Source organism: Gossypium hirsutum, chromosome A06 (genome assembly GCF_007990345.1).
Source record: "Gossypium hirsutum isolate 1008001.06 chromosome A06, Gossypium_hirsutum_v2.1, whole genome shotgun sequence".
NCBI lineage: Eukaryota > Viridiplantae > Streptophyta > Magnoliopsida > Malvales > Malvaceae > Gossypium > Gossypium hirsutum.
This window is the reverse complement of record NC_053429.1, coordinates 25,172,444-25,192,162: the sequence shown is the minus strand read 5'-3', so window position 1 is coordinate 25,192,162 and position 19,719 is coordinate 25,172,444. Positions and strand designations below refer to the sequence as shown.

Sequence of the window (19,719 nt, the reverse complement as noted above, 5' to 3'; positions counted from 1 at the left end):
CCGAAATGCTGAAGAGCCGGTATTTTGTGAACTTGTGAGCGTGCAAGCGCTCGTGAGATAGTTTATTTGTTAATCCTGGTAATCTCAAGCGGTGAGATTGCAGAGTGCGCAATTTCGTGCACTTTGGTATATTTGGGATTAATGGGCCGAAATCAGGATAATGGGCCAACGGGCCCAATTCAGTAAAAATGCCCGGTAAGTGTTTCTGTTAATACGTTAATTGCTGTAATATGCATGAAAACCCTAAAATAGTAAATTTACTAAAATACTCCTAAGTATGAAAATTACCATTATACCCCTAGGTGCAAAGTGACCGTTATACCCCTCGGGTTAATTTTGACTGAAATGCATGATACTTTAATTTTGTATGTTGTATGCCATGACATGTATATCTGTTACATGGGATATGGGTAATATTGATGGAGGAAGCATTCTGGTGGCTATGCCACAAATATCTGTTTCTGGTGGCTCTGCCATAATATCTGTATCTAGTGACTCTGTCACAATATCTATTCTGGCAGCCATGCTGCAATTTCTGTGGTGTGTAGCGGATGGGTGGGTCGAGTTGTCTCCCCACATGGTGTAAGTTTGGTACGGGGGTGTATACAGATGGATATGGGTTGGGTTTTCTGCATACATGAAATATCTATTCTGTATCTGTTATGGGCCTATGGGCTTCATTTTGAATTCTGTATAGGGCTAAGGCCCAACTTAATCTGTTTCTGTGGTTTGATCTGATTTGGACTATGGTTGGGTTATTTTACACATTGAGTTTTCCAAATTCACCCCTTAATTTCATCCATGCAGGAAGTCCCCAACCATAGTGGACATGGAGCTGTGAGAGATTCAGAGTGACCACATGTTCTGCAAATTCGGTTTTCTTCATGTGTTTTGATCAGCCTTTACTTACTTTAATTTTTTTGGATTTTAAGTTGTAATAAGGCCGCTCATAAATTTTATGGTTTTGTTAATTGTTTTACTTATACTCTATTTAAACTGTTAGATTCAGGCTGTGTGGGTTTTTGTTCAAAATTAATAAACGATTTCAAAACACAACGATCGTAACAAATGGATAACCTAAAGACTTAATTAATCGGTGTTTTTTTCTCAGTCAACAATTAACCATTGTTTTACAAAATCACCCTGATTACCATAAACAAAGAACACAACCAACCGTAAGTCAATGTGACGCTTTAGAGTTGGCCATAATGTCCAGGCTGGGTTTGGGGCGTTACACACGGTTTACGTCACGATTTTAGAAAAAGTAACAGAAAGCTCTTGGTATGCGGTTACATTTTAACATTACATTTCATTCTCAAACCGATGGTTAGTTGATAAACCGTAATTTATACATATTTTTACCCAATGTTTAACACATTTATGGATGATTTCCTATTATAATTGGTGAATTCGATGCTCCTAATACTTTAATTTCATGTTTTATACTTAGGAGAGCATAGGAGAGCGAAAGGAATGAGAAACGGGCAAAACTGGAGAAAATGAGCCAAAGTACAAAATCAACACGGCCTGGACCTCCTCACACGGGCAGACCACACGGCTGTGTCAATTTGGCAGGCTCGAGCACGGCCTGAAGTAATCGCACATGGGTGTGTTACGTGGGTGTGTCCTTACCGAGCCCAAGTTGAGTCCAATTTGGAAAAGGCTAATTTTGAGGGCTCCTAGGCATTCCAAAGCCTATAAATACACCCTAGAGGAGGAAGAAAAGAGAGGCACATATAGGGAGTAAGGAATTACTCCAAGGAAGCCGATTGATCCATCTTAGAAGTCGAATTCATCATCAAGACTAAAGATCTCTCCTCAATTTCCCCTTCAGGTGTCTTGGGTTTTCTTTATGTTTTTTATTCTTTATTATTCTGAGATGTTTTCCTTTTTAGTTATGAACTAAATCCCCTAAATACCTAAGGGGAATAAAACCTAAGACGAATCTTGTTATTATTTTCTAAATTGTATGATAAATATTTGGCTTGTTCTTAATTATGTGTTCTTAATTCTTGTCTTGATATTCCAGGATATTGATTCAATTTAAGCTTTTATTCATAGGAGGAATAGACCCTGTCTAAGAGTACAATTGTCATAATTAAGCGGAGTTGATTGCGCGACTAGAGATAGGGTGACAAGATTTTGCTGGATTAGGGTGAAACCTAATAAGGGGATCCATAGATCGAGTTAATGCAACCCTAGGGTGTTAATTAGAGAAAAGTATCAATTATTCAATCTAGGGATTAGACGTTATTAGTCTTGAATAAGGATAATAACATAACTTAGGGATCTCTACAGAACAAGTTAAACGAATAAATCGTCCGATTTGGAGCAAAATTACAAGTACAGTCTAAGTGGATTTTTCCTTAGGTATTGTCTTAATTCAATCAATTTTCCCAAAAGCAATTCTCCAATTCTATTCTCTGTGAGTTCTTAGTTTAGATATTAGTTAGTTAAAACAAAAACCTCTTGATTCTTAAGCTAGATAATAAAAAGACAGTCATTACTAGTACTTTTAGTTCCTTTGGGTTCGACAATCCGGTCTTGCTAAATCTATACTACTATTCGATAGGTACACTTTCCTACATCGCGATAATAGTTAGTTTCAAGAACGATTAATTATAAACATTCAAAACCTATCACGAAATAACACAATTAAGTTTTTGGCGCCATTGCCGGGGAACTAAAATATTAGGAACACTCAATTTTTATTACTTCAGCCATTTATTTTTCTTGCAATCTAATTTTATTTTTAATTTTATTCTAATTTACTAAATTTCTTTTTCTTTCTTTTGACAGGTTTTTATAGTTTATGACTAGAAGAAACCTGTCAGGACCATTACTTTTTGACGAAGAAAATGATCGCACAGTCCGCAGAAACCAAAGAGAAATAAGGCGAAGACTAAGATACACAGAGAATGAGCAAGAAGATGATACTCAACCCCCAATCGAAGAGATGGCTGAAAACCAAGACAATCAGCTACCTCCTGCAATTGCGGTTAATCAAAATCCTACTCCAAGCACTATGTACGATTATGCTAAACCTTCTTTAACAGGAACTGAATCGAGCATAGTTAGACCTGCTGTAGCTACAAATACTTTTGAACTAAAACCTAACACTATTCAAATGATACAGCAATTTGTTCAGTTTGATGGTTTGCAAGATGAAGATCCCAAAGCTCACTTAGCAAAATTTTTGGAACTATGTGATACATTTAAAATTAATGGCGTTTCTAACGATGCCATTCGTCTTCGGTTATTCCCCTTCTCATTCAGGAACAAAGCTAAACAGTGGTTGAACTCATTACCACGAGGGTCAATTACTACTTGGGAACAAATGACCGAAAATTTTTTACTAAAATATTTTTCATCGGCTAAAACGGCTAAATTACGTAATAATATCTCTTCTTTTGTGCAGATGGATTTAGAAACACTCTACAATGCATGGGAGAGATTTAAGGACCTTTTGAGAAGGTGCCCTCACCATGGGTTACCACTTTGGCTTCAGGTTCAAACATTCCATAGTGGCCTGAATCCTTTGACTCGACAAATGGTTGATGCAGCTGCTGGCGGAACCATCAATAATAAAACACCTGAAGATGCTTATGAGTTCATAGAGGAGATGGCATTGAATAACTATCAGTGGCAAGTCATGAGGACAAAGCCAACAAAAATAGCCGGTGTTTATAATGTCGATTCGGTCACCATGTTGTCTAATCAGGTAGAACTCTTGAATAAGAAAATTGATGGTTTTCTTAGTTCTTCACAGGTTCACCCAGTAATGCAGTACGAAGCAAGTGGAGGTGGAACAAGTCATTCGAAATACCAACCTTATGGCCACAACATGGATAACGAGCAATTAAATTCATGGGTAATAATCCTCGACCTCAAAAAAATCCATATAATAACACTTACAATGCAAGTTGGAGGAACCACCCCAATATCTCGTACGGCAATCAAGGAAATCAAAGACCAAAACCACCTTCAGGCTACCAACAACCACCCTACCAACAGGAAAAAAGCCGAACCTTGAAGAGATGCTCACAAATTTTATCTCGGTGTCAGAAACCCGTTTCTAGAACACCAAGACAACATTTAAAAATCAACAAGCGTCGATCCAAGGGCTCGAAACTCAGATAGGCCAGCTTTCCAAACTAATCTCAGAAAGACCACTAGGAAGTTTACCTAGTAACACCAAATTAAAAGAGCATGTGAAAGCAATTACACTAAGGAGTGGGAAAATGTTAGCGGAATCTGAAAAGAAGCTAACACAAGAAGCCGTGGTAAGTGGAAGGGGGGAAGAAAAACCCTAAAATAGTGGCAAACTAGTGCCGAAGGAATATAAACCTCTAGTTCCATACCGAGCAAAATTGAAAAAACACCGCATTGATGCACAATTCGATAAGTTTCTTAAACTTTTTAAGCAATTACATATCAACTTACCTTTTGTTGAAGCCATCTCGCAGATGCCTACATACGCAAAATTTTTGAAGGACCTTCTAACAAATAAAAGGAAATTCGAGGACTTATCTACAGTAGAACTCAACGAGGAGTGCTCAACCATACTCCAAAACAAGCTGCCAACCAAACTTAAAGATCGAGGAAGTTCTACTGTCCCTTGCTTAATTGGTAGTTTGAATGTTGAGAAAGCACTAGCAGATTTAGGTGCTAACATTAATTTGATGCCATATAAAATGTTCAAACAGCTTGGTCTTGGGGAACCTAAACCTATTAGGATGAGTATTCAATTAGCAGATAGATCTGTTAAATATCCTAGGGGCATTATAGAAGACGTACTTGTGAAAGTAGATGAATTCATATTTCTTGTTGACTTTGTTGTGCTTGACATGGATGAAGATGTAGAAGTGCCTTTAATTTTAAGGCACCCATTTTTAGCCACTGCTAGGGTTGTAATCGATGTGGGTGACGGTAAATTGGTACTTAGAGTAGGTGACAAGGAGATTATCTTTAAAATTTATAATGCTATGAAGTTTACTAGGGAACAGGATGACCCTTGTTATTTTATTGACTCTATTGATCATACTACTCAAGACTCTTTTCAGGAAATTGTACAAAAGGACACGACAGAACTGTATCCAGCTCAAGAAGAGGAGACAGATGATGAACCTAATGAGCATTCTTCAAGTCGAGTAGAATATGATAGCATTAAGATAAATGATGAACTTAAACAATTACCAAACCACTTGGAATACGCATTCTTTGGAAATAATTCTACATTGCCAGCTATCATTGCTTCTAACTTGCAACCCAAGGAGAAAGAGGAATTAATCCAAGTATTAAAAGAACATAAAAAGGCCATAGCTTGAAAAATTTCTAACATTAAAGGAATCAGCCCTTCTTTTTGCACCCACAAAATTTTGATGGAAGATGAATACAAATCGTGTGTGCAAGCTCAAAGACGACTGAACCCCAACATGAAGGAAGTTGTTAAAGCCGAGGTAATTAAACTTCTAGATGCTGGAATTATTTATCCTATTTCTGACAGTTCTTGGGTATGTCCAGTGCAGGTTGTCCCTAAGAAAGGAGGCATGACGGTTGTGACCAACGAGAAGAATGAATTAATCCCAACAAGGACAGTCACAGGATGGAGAGTTTGCATTAACTATAGGAAACTGAATAATGCCATAAGAAAAGATCACTTCCCCTTGCCATTCATTGACCAAATGTTGGAAAGACTATCCGGGCACATATACTACTGCTTTCTAGACAGACTCTCCGGTTACTTCCAAATCCCAATAGCTCCTGAAGATCAAGAAAAGACGACATTCACATTCCCATATGGTACGTTCGTTTATCGTAGAATGCCTTTTGGATTATGTAATGCTCCTGCCACTTTTCAACGTTGTATGATGGCCATCTTTGACGAACTCGTGGAAGATATCATGGAAGTATTTATGGACGATTTCTCGATATTCAGTAACTCTTTCCATCTCTTCCTTAAAAATATAAAACAAGTTTTAATAAGATGTGAGGAAACGAATCTTGTGCTTAACTGGGAGAAATGTCACTTCATGGTTCAAGAAGGTATTGTATTAGGGCATAAAATTTCTAGTAAAGGGATTGAGGTGGAAAAATCTAAAATAGAAACAATTGAAAAGTTACCCCCTCCTAGTTCGGTTAAGGCTATTAGAAGCTTTTTAGGACATGCTGGTTTTTATAGAAGATTTATTAAGGATTTTTCTAAAATAGATAAGCCTTTGACTAAATTGCTAGAAAAAGATATACCTTTTAATTTCAATCGGGAGTGCTTAGAAGCATTTAATACTTTAGAGGATAAATTAATTAATCCTCCAATTATGATTGCACCTGATTGGAACTTACCATTTGAATTAATGTGTGATGCGAGTGACTTTGCAGTAGGTGCAGTATTGGGACATCGAAGAGACAAGCATTTCCAACCTATCTATTATGCTAGCAAAACTTTGACAGCTGCACAAGAGAATTATACTACTACAGAAAAAGAATTGCTAGCTGTGGTTTTTGCATTCGATAAATTTCGATCATATCTCATATTGTCTAAAGTAGTTGTTTACACTGACCATTCCGCACTTCGCCACCTTTTAACTAAAACTGATGTGAAACCTCGACTCATTCGATGGATTCTTCTATTGCAGGAATTTGACTTGGAAATTCAAGATAAGAAAGGAGCTGAAAATCTCGCGGCTGATCATCTGTCTAGGCTTGAGAACTCCAATACCAAGGAACTAGATGAAGTTGAAATAAATGATTCGTTTCTTGAAGAACAATTTTTTGCTATATCTGACTCCGAGGTACCTTGGTTTGCAGACATAGCAAATTTTTTAGCCGCTAACATTAGCCCAAAAGGGTTAACACACCAGCAAAAGAAGCAATTCTTTAATGATGTGAAAAACTACTTTTGGGATGACCCCTTTCTTTTTCGCATATGTGCAGATCAAGTCATTAGAAGATGCGTTACAAGATCCGAGCATCAAAAATACTGGAACATTGCCACTCAGAGCCAATGGAGGACACTATAGTGGAACTAAGACCGCACATAAAATACTTGAATTAGGTTTTTACTGGCCCTTGTTATTCAAAGACACTAACAGGTACGTTACTTCATGTGACAAATGCCAACGGACAGGTAACATATCTAAACGTGATGAAATGCCTTAAAATTATATGCTTTCATGTGAAATATTTGACGTGTGGGGTATCAATTTCATGGGCCCATTCCCCAGTTCATTTGGGAATAAATACATCTTAGTAGCAGTTGATTATATGTCCAAATGGGTGGAAGCCCAAGCTCTACCTACTAATAATGCTACAGTGGTAGTACGTTTCCTTAAGAAACTCTTCTCGAGATTTGAAACACCTAGAGCAATTATCAGTGACAAGGACACTCATTTTTGTAATACCCAATTTGAAAAACCTCTTAAGAAATTTCATCATAGAACAACCACCCCATACCATCCTCAAACTAACAAACAAGTTGAACTAGCAAACCGAGAAATCAAACGGATCCTTGAAAAAACAATAGAATGAAACAGAAAAGATTGGGCAATGAAAGTAGATGAAGCCTTATGGGCTTACAGAACTACTTTTAAGACACCCATAGGGATATCACCTTACAGACTTGTTTATGGAAAAAGTTGTCATCTACCATTCTAACTAGAGCATAAAGCTTTTTGGGCTATTAAATTTCTAAACCTTGATCCTGAACTTGCAGGAAAAAACAAGTTGATGCAGCTAAACGAACTTGATGAGTGGCAAGCCAATGCATACGAAAACTAACGCCTATACAAGGAAGCAACAAAGTGGCTCCCTGACACTCGTTTAAAGCAACAACAATTTGAAGTTGGAGATCTTGCCCTCCTATACAACTCAAGACTCAAATTGTTTCCTAGGAAACTTAAATAGCGATAGTCAGGACCTTTCGTAATTCAATTTGTTCTTCCATATGGCACAATAGAGGTAAGTCACCCATCACACGGTACTTTCAAAGTAAATGGACATCGTCTCAAACTTTATCACGAGGAGAATTTTAAAAACGATGGAGAGGAGCTACGACTCCATAAACCGCCCTGAATAAACCAACAAGGTAACAGTCGAGCTTAGATTATAAACAAGCGCTTCTCGAGAGGCAACCTGGGTACTAACGGTTTTAAATTATTTAAATTTAAATTTTCAAACATCTAGGTCACTAACAAAGTCTTTGAAGCATAGGTTCCTAACTCCACACGACCTATCACACGGTCGTGCTTAAGGCCGTGTGACCGCCACGGACGGAAACACAGTCGTGCGAGACGGTCGTGCGAAAACAAAGGTACAAGTTATCTTTCCCGACACGGGATGCGATAAGTGGCCATGGGCGTGCGACCTAGCCATGGTCAAATCTTCCAAATGCACACAGGCGTGCGACACGCCCGTGTCTATCACTCGTGAACAACACTGTTAAAATAACACGGGTGTGCGCAGAGCTACACGACCGTGGGAGAAGCGAACCACATCACACACGGTCGTGTAACATGATCATGTAGCCACACAGCCTAGACACACGAGCATGCCCGAAGGTCGTGTGACAACATCTCACTTCGCGACAAACACTGGCGAGGCACGATTCCCACGAGCGTGTGAACTGGCTGTGCCACTTGGAAAAAAACTTTAGATTATCGATTTTATATTATTTATTTTTGAAAATTTTTTTAAAACGGCTTATCTTTATGATTACTATCAAATTATTTCCCTAATTGTCCTTTTGTCCTTCAGAATCATGTTTGTCCTCCAGTTGTATTTCCAGCAACTCGCTCTCGTTAATCCAGGAATTTCATCAATTTTCAATTTAGGAAGTTTCACTTCTCTCCCTATCTTATTTTTATATTGTTATATCTATCTTTGTACATTGAGGGCAATGTACATCTTAAGGGTGGGGGGTATTTATTTCATTATCAAAAAAATCCCTGAATGACTACCTTGTTCTCTTGAAAAACTCTCATATCATATTCAGGATAAATTTTGATTGATTTTGGATTTTTGTTGATATATCTTGAATTAAAACATAGGAAATTATGCATTGATTGTTTAAACTTTAAGACATTAGAGAATCAAGCATGATAAGTTGATTTTTAAGACTTTAAAATCATAGGTTGTTTCCCCAAAGTTTAGGTATTACTTTGAGTTGGAATTCACAAGTTTTAAACATCAAAAAGCCATAATTTTTTAGAGATTTTTAAGCCTTTGAGCATCTATTAATTCTTTCATGCTCACTTTTATTATTGCTTTGAGTGTGTCAGTATTGAACTGTTATTCTAGAACTTGCTTGATTATGCATTTCGAGACCACACCATTTGATTTGATATGTCAAAATGGTTAAGGCACTTAGGATTAACCCACTCATGCCATGAAAAGCCTACCTCCACGATCAACCCCTAGTAAACCCCCTTGAGCCTAACAAGCCATTTCTTATATTACCCTTAATATTAACCCTTAACCCATTATTGTTGAAATCCCCTAAATTAATTTGATCCCTATTTTTGTAGAGATTTGAGTTGAATAAATTGCATAGCTATGTCTTGTTCTTAATAGTTAGTCTATGTTATTTAACTTGTTCTAAAAAAAACTATGTATAAACATTAGTAATTCCATATTCTGAGAAGAAGCTCTGTTCTACGCAAGTGATATTAACTCTTTTTCTAGTTAGGAAATTTTTCAATTCAATCTCGATTCTAACCCTTTCTTTCAACTTGTGACCACACCCCCTAACCAAGCCTCATTACAACCCTCTAAAGACCTTTTGATTGATGTTTCATCTGAATTTATCAGTGGTGGAGATTTGATTTTCATGCAAGACTATGGTAATGACTTTTCATTATTGACTATTGAGTGCTTCATTTATTGTCCCTAAAACACCTCGAGTGATTTGAGTGAATCTTTAGTGAGGATGTGAAACTCTATGATATTCCGAACTAAAGGCAATTACTTAGATGAGGGGAGACACCTATGTTTACATAATTAAATACTCAACTTGGAACGTTTGAAACTTTTATGTTTTCTTTTAGTTGAATTCTCAATGTATGATTACCTATGAATTATTTTGAGATATTATCGATAGAAATCATAAGTTGAGGAGAATTTATTTTGATTATGAGTTGAGAATTTTGCTTGAGGGTAAGCAAATGCTTAAGTGTGGGGGTATTTGATAAACCGTAATTTATACATATTTTTACCCCATGTTTAACACATTTTATGGATGATTTCCTATTAGAATATTGGTGAATTTGATTCTCCTAATGCTTTAATTTCATATTTTATACTTAGGAGAGCATAGGAGAGTGAAAGGAAAGAGAAATGGTCCAAAACCGGAGAAAATGGCCCAAAGTACAAAATCAACATGGCCTGGACCTCCTCATACAGGCAGACCACATGGCCATGTCAATTTGGCATGCTCGAGCATGGCTTGAAGTAATCGCACACGGGCGTGTTACAGGGCGTGTCCCTACCGTGCCCAGGTTGAGTCCAATTCGGAAATTTTGAGGGCTCTTAGGCATTCCAAAGCCTATAAATACTCCCTAGAGGAGGAATAAAAGAGAGGCACATATAGGGAGTAATTACTCCAAGGAAGCTGATTGATCCATCTCAGAAGTCGGATTCATCATCAAGACTAAAGATCTCTCCTAAATTTCCCCTTCAAGAGTTTTGGGTTTTCTTTATGTTTTGTATTCTTTATTATTCTGAGATGTTTTCCTTTTTAGTTATGAACTAAATCCCTTAAATACCTAAGGGGAATGAAACCTAAGACGAATCTTGTTATTATTTTCTGAATTGTATGATAAATATTTAACTTGCTCTTAATTATGTGTTCTGAATTATTGTTTTGATATCCCAGGATACTGATTCAAGATAAGCTCTTATTCAGAGGAGGAATAGACCCTGTCTAAGAGTACATTTGTTATAATTAAGCGGAGTTGATTGCAGGCCTAGACATAGGGTGACAATATTTTGACGGATTAGGGTGAAACCTAATAAGGGGATCCATAGATCAAGTTAATGCAACCCTAGAGTGTTAATTAGAAAAAGGTCTCAATTATTCAATCTAGGTATTAGATGTTATTAGTCTTGAATAAGGATAATAACATAACTTAGGGATCTTTACGGAACAAGTTAAATGAATAAATTGTCCTATTCAGAGCCAGAATAACAAGTACAGTCTAGGTGGATTTTTCCTTAGGTATTGTCTTAATTCAATTGATTTTCCCAAAAGAAATTCCCCAATTCTATTCTCTGTGAATTCTTAGTTTAGATAATAAAAAGACAGTCATTACTAGAACTTTTAGTTCCTTTGGGTTCGACAATCTGGTCTTGCTAAATCTATACTACTGTTCGATAGGTACACTTGCTTACATCGCGATAATAGTTAGTTTCAAGAATGATTAATTATAAATATTTAAAATCTATCACGAATTAACGCGATCATCAACCTGAGCGAGTAATTTAAATACTCGAGGATATGCTTCGTAATTGCATATTAGAGTTCGAAGGCAGCTAGGAGAAATATTTGCCATTTGTTAAATTCGGGTGTAATAATAGTTATCAGTCGAGCGAAAAGATGGCACCGTATGAAGCTCTGTATGGTCGTAAATGCCAAACTCTGTTATACTAGACTGAGCTCCACGAGAAAAGGATACATGGGGTTGATTTAATTCGTGAGGCTGAAAAAAAAGTAAAAGTGATCCAAAATAGTTTGAAAGCAACTTCAGATCGTTAGAAATCATATGCAGATCTTAAACGTAAAAGCATAGAATTTCAAGTCACTGACAAAGTATTCCTGAAAGTATCACCTTGGAAGAAAGTTCTTCGGTTCGGTTGCAAAGGAAAGCTAAGACTACAATTTATTGGGCCGTATGAGATTACTAAAAGAATCGAACCTGTTGCGTATCGATTAGATTTATTGTCAGAACTAGAAAAGATTCATAATGTCTTTCACGTGTCTATGTTACGACGGTACCAATCTGACCCTTCACATGTTATCTCCCTAACGGATATTGAAATTCAACCTGATATGTCGTATAGTGAGGAACAGATCTGAATTCTGGCATAAGAGGTGAAAGAATTAAGAAACAAGAACATAGCTTTAGTAAAAGTTCTCTAGCAATGAAACGGGACAGAGGAAGCCATCTGGGAACCTAAGGAAGCTATGAGAAAGCAATATCTAAACCTCTTCTCTAGTAAGAATTTTCGGGGACAAAAATCCCTTTAGGGGGAGAGTTGTAATAACCCGTTTTCAGTGAAATCAGAATAGTGGTTTTAGGACCACATATCCAATGTAGAAATAATTATTTTATTAATATTATAGGTCTAGAGCATGTTAGTAGTGTCTTATAGAAATTTTATGGTTTACATGCTTAATTTGATAAAAAAATGACTAAATTGCATAAGGTATAAATTTTGAGTTCTAAAAGTAAAAAAGTGTCAAATTGCTATGAATTTTGAATGTGGGTGGCCTGAAATAGTAATTAGACCTTTAGCATTATTAGTGGACAAATATAGGCACTTATCTCATGGTTTTAAAAGTTATTACTTAAGGTTAAATATGTAAATTAGTAAATAAATGAAATTAAACTAAAATGAAAGGCAAATGTATCATCTTTCTAACTCATCTTAAACCAAGAAAAAAGAAGGAAAAACTCCATTTTTGTGCTTTCGAAGGTTCAGGCATAGTATCCTTGCATGTAAGTGATTTTTTGTCTCGTTTTTAATGATTTCTATGTTCTCAGGATCGCTGTAGCTTAATCTAGCTAGCCAAGGGACTAGTTTGCAAAACTGTTGAATGTCTAAGGTTTTACCATGAATGCATTTTAGTTGTTTGTGATGTTTAATGGAGGAAAATGAATCCTTATTGTTAGATAAATAACTTTTGTTAAGTGATTTTTGATAAATTTGTCAATTAGAGGTTAAATTTAAAAATGTGAAACATTCATGTAACACCCCTTACCCGTATCCGTCATCGGAACAGGGTACGAGGTATTACCGAATCATAGTACATACCATTAAATAAAACCAAGACAAAAATATGGCATACAATTAGATCATGAATCATTATAACATATGCCTTTAATAATATTAGCCAATTTCAAAGGCTTCGTACAAAATAATCGATCAAATACTATACTTAATATTTTAAAACCTAGACAATTATGACACGTAACAAAATAACTAAGTCTACTATACATGCCATAATTAAAAATGTTTAGTTCAAATACCCAAAAATATTGATAGTGCAGGCAGATCTTCAACGATGCTTGACTCCTGTGCAAGCTCGACGACACTATAAGACAAAAGAGAGAAAAGAAGATAAGCTTATAGCTTAGTAAGCAAGTATGTAAATAATGAATAAAGAATCTAATATGTTTACACAATAACTCAAGTGCATCTACTTTTAATTTTACCATTTACTCCACTTTGGTCAAGCTGTCTCTACTGCATAATACTCACTAAATAAATCATAACTCGAGTTACAAAACTTGAAATTCAAATCCGTAAAATTTTCCTGAAACTAGACTCATATTATTTCTTACTAATTTGTTTCTAGAATTTTTCGTCCAGCCAATTAGTACAGTTTATTAGTTAAAATGTCCCCTATTATACAGCTCGACTGATCTGACCTCTGTTCACTATGAATTAAAGTTCTCCCAGTACACAATTCAAATAGCCATGAAATTTGTTTCATTTAAAACTAGACTCAATAAGGAATCTATAAATATAAACTATATTTCTTAATTAGTTTCGTACAATTTTTAATGATTTTTAAAATTTAGAATAGGGGATCACATAGTCATTCTGCGCAATTCACACACAAATATAAATATCTCAAAATATAGAGTTCCTTTACTTGCTCTGTTTCTTTTACATGAAAATAGACTCATTAAGATTTAAATTAATATCTCATTCAGCCTCTAATTAATTTCCTACTATTTTTGGTGAGTTTTCAAATTCACATCACTGCAACTGTCCAAAACAATATTATTGCTAATTCACTCTTTCACACTTTCTTTGTATTTACCTCATTTAGCCTACATATCACAATTCACTTTCACCACATTTCATACATCACAAGTGTAGGTTCATGATTACAATGTCACTATAAAATCATCCCGTTGAACAATTCGGATCAATCCTCGATACTTGGTGGTTTCAGCACACAGCTCCACATCATATTTCATATAATTTGGCTCTCTTGTACACATGGTGAACACTTAGTACCACCCATGTGACCTAGCCAATTTATTTCGTAGCTCTCTTGTGTACATGGTGTCCTTCACTTGGAACCACACATGCGACCTAGCTACATTTATCCTCTCCCGTAGCTCTCTTGTCTACATAGGATACATCCCATATCACACATGTGACCTAGCTACTACATAGTATCTCTTAGCTCTCTTGTACACATGATGTGCACTCAGCACCATACATGTGACCTAGCTACATTTCATCTATATTATTTAATCTTTCCGAAAGTTCAACGGGATTTCTCTACTATTACTTATTTCTATTCTTCCAATAGTCGATTTATGATTCAAAATCTACTAAATTATATAAAATAGGCTGAAATACAAAAATGTAAATGAAGTTAATGTATTATTTACATACAACTTACCTCGGTGCAAAATATGGAAATTTTGCAATTTAGTCCAAAACCTTTTCCTTCCCCCGTTTGAGGTCGATTCCATGCCTTTCTTGATCTATAACAACACATTTAGCTCATTTAACACTCATACTATTTATTTCAATCCAAAAATCACATTATCTTAAAATTATATTTTTGCCCCCTAACTTTTACAAAATTATGATTTTGCCCCTAGGCTCGGAAATTTAATTTCATCCCTTATTCTTATGTTTTAAGACATGCTGAACATTTTTCTCTTCTATAACAACATCAAATTCTCACTCTAACATGTACTTATGAGCATTAAGTATTTTTACCGATTATACCGTTTTGCTCGTTTTCGCTAAAAATCGCTTAGAAAAGATCGTTCTCCTAACCTCAAACATTCATATTCTACCATCAAATATCAAAATACATGCATATCATTCATGGGTAAATTTTTAAACATAAACCCTAACTCGAAATAATGGTAGAAATAGGTAAACCAAGCTACGAGGATTTCAAAAATGTAAAGAACATTAAAAACGGGGCTTGAATGCAGTTACTATTGAGCTTGAAAGTTTGGAAAAACCCTAGCTATGGTGCCTATGAGAGTTTCGGCCAACTTGATGAAGATGATACCAAATTTTGGTTTTGTTTTCCCATTTTATTATTTTATTTACCAAATGACTAAATTACCCTTCATTAAAAACTATGATGTTTTATCTTCCTTTAGGTATTTTGTCCAAACTAGTATAATGGTCTAATTACTATACAAGGATCTCCACTTTAAAACTCATTACTCACAAGTACTTAGTTCCTTTTTGAACTAGAACACACATTTTACAACTTTTGCAATTTGGTCCTAAATATCAAATTGGACCCTCTATCGATAAAATTTCTAAACAAAATTTTCACACAGTCATGAAATCATGTCATAGACCTTAAAATGATAATAAAACTATTATTTCTATCTCGAATTTATGGTTTCAAAACCACTATTCCGTTTTGGCCCTAAATCGGGCTGTTACAACTCTCCCCCCTTTAGGGAATTTCGTCCCTGAAAATCCTACCGGTAAAGAGGTTTGGGTACTATTTTCTCATGGCTTCCTCCGGTTCCCATGTAGCTTCTTCTACTCCATGTCTTTGCCATAACACTTTCACTAAAGCTATGCCTTTCTTTCTCAACTGTTTCACTTCTCGAGCCAAAATCTTAATCGGTTCTTCATCATAGGTCAAGTCAGATCGAATCTCAATTTCTGTTGGAGAAATTATATGTGAAGGATTAGAACGATAACGTCGCAACATTGATACATGAAACACATTATGAATTCTTTCTAACTCTGCCGGTAAAGCCAACCGATATGCCACTGGTCCAATCCTTTCAATAATCTCGTATAGCCCAATAAAACACGGACTCAACTTGCCTTTTCGGCCAAATCTTAGAATCTTTTTCCATGGTGAAACCTTCAAGAACACTTTATCACCCACCTGAAATTCAATCTCTTTTCTTTTTAAATCTGCATATGACTTTTGTCGATCTGAAGCAGCTTTCAAGCAATCACGAATTACTTTTACTTTCTCTTCGGTTTCTTTAACTAGATCAACTCCGTAAATCTGTTTCTCACTAAGTTCGGTCCAATATAAAGGAGTCCGACACTTGCGACCATACAAGGCTTCATATGGTGCCATCTGTATACTCGACTGAAAACTGTTATTGTAGGCAAATTCAACCAAAGGTAGATATTTCTCCCAACTGCCTTCAAATTCCAAAACACAGCATCTAAGCATATCTTCGAGTACTTGGATTACTCTTTCTGACTGACCATCTATTTGTGGATGAAACGCAGTACTAAAGTTCAATTTTGTGCCCAAAGCTTCTTGTAACTTTTTCCAGAATCTCGAGGTAAACCTCGGATCTCTATCTAATATTATAGACATAGGTACCCCGTGCAACCTCACAATTTCAACAATATATAATTCAGCTAATTTATCAAGTGAGTAATCGGTACGTACTGGTATAAAGTGAACCGACTTTGTTAACCTATCAACCACTACCCAGACAGCATCCTTCTTTCTAGGAGTCAGAGGCAAACCAATTACAAAATCCTTGGTAATCTTATCCCATTTCCACTCAGGCACCATTACCGGTTGGAGTAATCCTGAAGGCACTTGATGCTCAGCTTTTACTTGTTGACAGATCAAACACTTGGTTACAAATTCAGAAATGTCCCTTTTCATGCCTGGCCACAAATATAATTTCTTTAAATCATTATACATTTTTGTGCTACCAGGGTGAACTGACAAACAGCCACTATGCGCCTCATGTAATATTTTCTGAATCAATTCGTCATTTTTCGGTACACATATCCTGTCTCGAAACATCAAACAGTCATCTGGTCCAACTCAAAAATCTGAGTCGTAACCTAATTCGTACTGAGTTCTCTAGGTTCGCAACTCACTATCGTTCTTTTGAGCATCACAAATCAGCTGGAGAAATAACGGTTTAGCCCTCATCTCTGCTAAGATTGACCCATCATCAAACAATGCTAACCCCGTATTCATGGCTCTCAAAGTAAAAAGAGATTTCCTGCTCAAGGCGTCAGCAACTACATTTGCTTTTCCCAGATGATAGCCAATCACTAGCTCATAATCCTTCAATAATTCAAGCCATCTCTGCTGTCGCAGATTCAAATCCTTTTGATTCATCAAATACTTCAAACTTTTGTGATCAGTAAAAATTCGGCATTTTTCACCATACAAATAATGTTGCTAGATCTTCAAGGCAAAGACAATAGCGGCCAATTCCAAATCATGTGTAGGATAGTTCTTCTCATGCGGCTTTAACTGTCTCGAGGCATAAGCTACCCTCTTGCATCAATACACATCCAAGGCCTGTCAATGATGCATCACTATAATTTACGAACTCCTTCCCTGGCTCGAGCTGTACTAAAATTGGTGCTTCAGTCAATCGTGCTTTCAGCTTTTCAAAACTCTGCTGACATTTATCAGTCCATTCAAACTTAACATTCTTTTGCAGCAACTTAGTCATAGGAGAGGCAATCATCGAAAATCCCTCGACAAAACGTCTATAATACTCGGCTAAGCCTAAAAAGCTTCTAACCTCGGATATATTCTTTGGCGGTTTCCAATCAACGATCGCGGAAATTTTGCTCGGATCCACCCGAATGCCATCACCTGAGACTATATGCCCTAAGAATTCGACTTCACGAAGCCAGAACTCACTTTTACTAAACTTAGCAAATAATTTCTTTTCTCTCAAGATCTGCAATATGGTTCTCAAATGTTCGGCATGCTAAGACTCGTCCCGAGAATAAATTAGAATGTCATCTATGAACACTACTTCAAACTTATCCAAATATGACCGAAAGATTCGATTCATCAAGTCCATAAATATAGCTGGAGCATTTGTTAAGCCAAAAGGCATCACAAGAAACTCATAATGTCCATACCTTGTCCTAAAGGCAGTTTTCGGCACATTCGACTCCTTAACTCTCAACTGGTAGTAACCGGACCTCAAATCGATCTTTGAAAACACTGTTGCCCCCTTTAACTGATTGAATAAATCATCAATCCTCGGTAACGGGTACTTGTTCTTTATAGTCACCTTATTGAGCTAACGGTAATCAATGCAAAGTCTCATTGAGCCATCATTCTTCTTTACAAACAATACAGGAGCACCCCAGGGAGAGAAACTCGGTCTCACGAATCCCTTGTTTGTTAACTCTTTCAACTAAGCCTTCAATTCTTTTAATTCAGTCGGAGTCATTCTATATGGAGTAATCGAGATCGGTACAGTCCCCGGCAACAAATTAATGACAAACTCTATCTTTCTGTCTGGAGGCAACCCTGGCAATTCCTCTGGGAATACATCTGGAAATTCACAAACTATCGGCACTGATTCAAGCTTCAATTCAGACATCTCAGTATTCATTACATAGGTAAGATAAGCTTCACACCCTTTCCTTATGTATTTCTGAGCAGACATGCACGAAATCACCATAGGCAACTTATTTGATTCATCTGTTTCAACCCACAGAATTTCACCATTTTCACATTTCAACTCTAGTGTTTTCTGTTTACAATTTACCTTGGCATTATACAATGTCAACCAATCCATCCTCAAGATAACGTCAAACTCATCAAATGGTAACAGCATCAAATTAGTCGGAAAATAGTGACCTTGAATCATTAATGGGCAATTCTTGCAAACCTTATCAACTAGCACATATTGGCCTAAGGGGTTCGACACTTTAATCGTAAACTCAGTATATTCAACAGGCAACTTCTTATTAGATATTAAATTCACACAAATATAGGAATGAGTAGACCCGGGATCAATCAATGCAATAACAATAGTATCATAGAGAGAAAATGTACCAGTAATGCCATCGGGAGATGATGCATCCTCTCGGGCACGTATGGCATAAGCTCTAGTAGGCGCTCTAGCTTCTGATCTTACTGCTGAATCTTTCATCACAGTTTTACTGCTAGCCCCACCTCCAGTATTTCTTGGTGGTCTACCCCTGCTAGCGGTAGTACTCTGTCTAGCACTCTGAAAATTTTCTTCTTTAACTTTCTCCGAACAGTCTCTGATAAAATGTTTGTGAGAACCACACCTGAAACAAGCTAGCTCGTTTCCCCAACACTCACCAAAATGTTGCCTGCCACATTATTGACATTCGGGCTTTCTAGGCCACACATTACCCACACTTGCCACTGATGTAGCTTGAGCTTTAAACCCCGAATATGCCTTACCACGATCTCTGTGTGAGTCCCCAGCTGAGACTGTCATTCGAGGGTTTGTCTCTTTGGACCTCTTTGATTAAGATTGAAATGACTTTCTTATCGGCCTCTTTCTGGCATCTCGAGCCTCAATAGTAGCATTTCTTCTTTCTTTGTTCAGTTTTTCAGCTTTAAGAGCTCGATCAACCAATACTACAAATTCTTTCAGCTTCAAAACTCCCACAAGCACTTTAATGTCCTCATTTAGCCCATCCACAAATCTCTTACACATAATAGCTTCGATGGACACACATTCCTGGGAATACTTGTTGAGTCTTACAAATTCGCGT

General features: G+C 36.6%; 1 non-coding gene across 1 annotated transcript; it reads right to left on the bottom strand.

Moving 5' to 3' along the window:
• Positions 1 to 3,385: 3,385 nt before the first annotated feature.
• Positions 3,386 to 3,492, bottom strand: LOC121231685 (small nucleolar RNA R71). Its single transcript, XR_005929741.1, has one exon. It is a non-coding gene; the product is annotated as a small nucleolar RNA R71 (small nucleolar RNA).
• Positions 3,493 to 19,719: the final 16,227 nt, after the last annotated feature.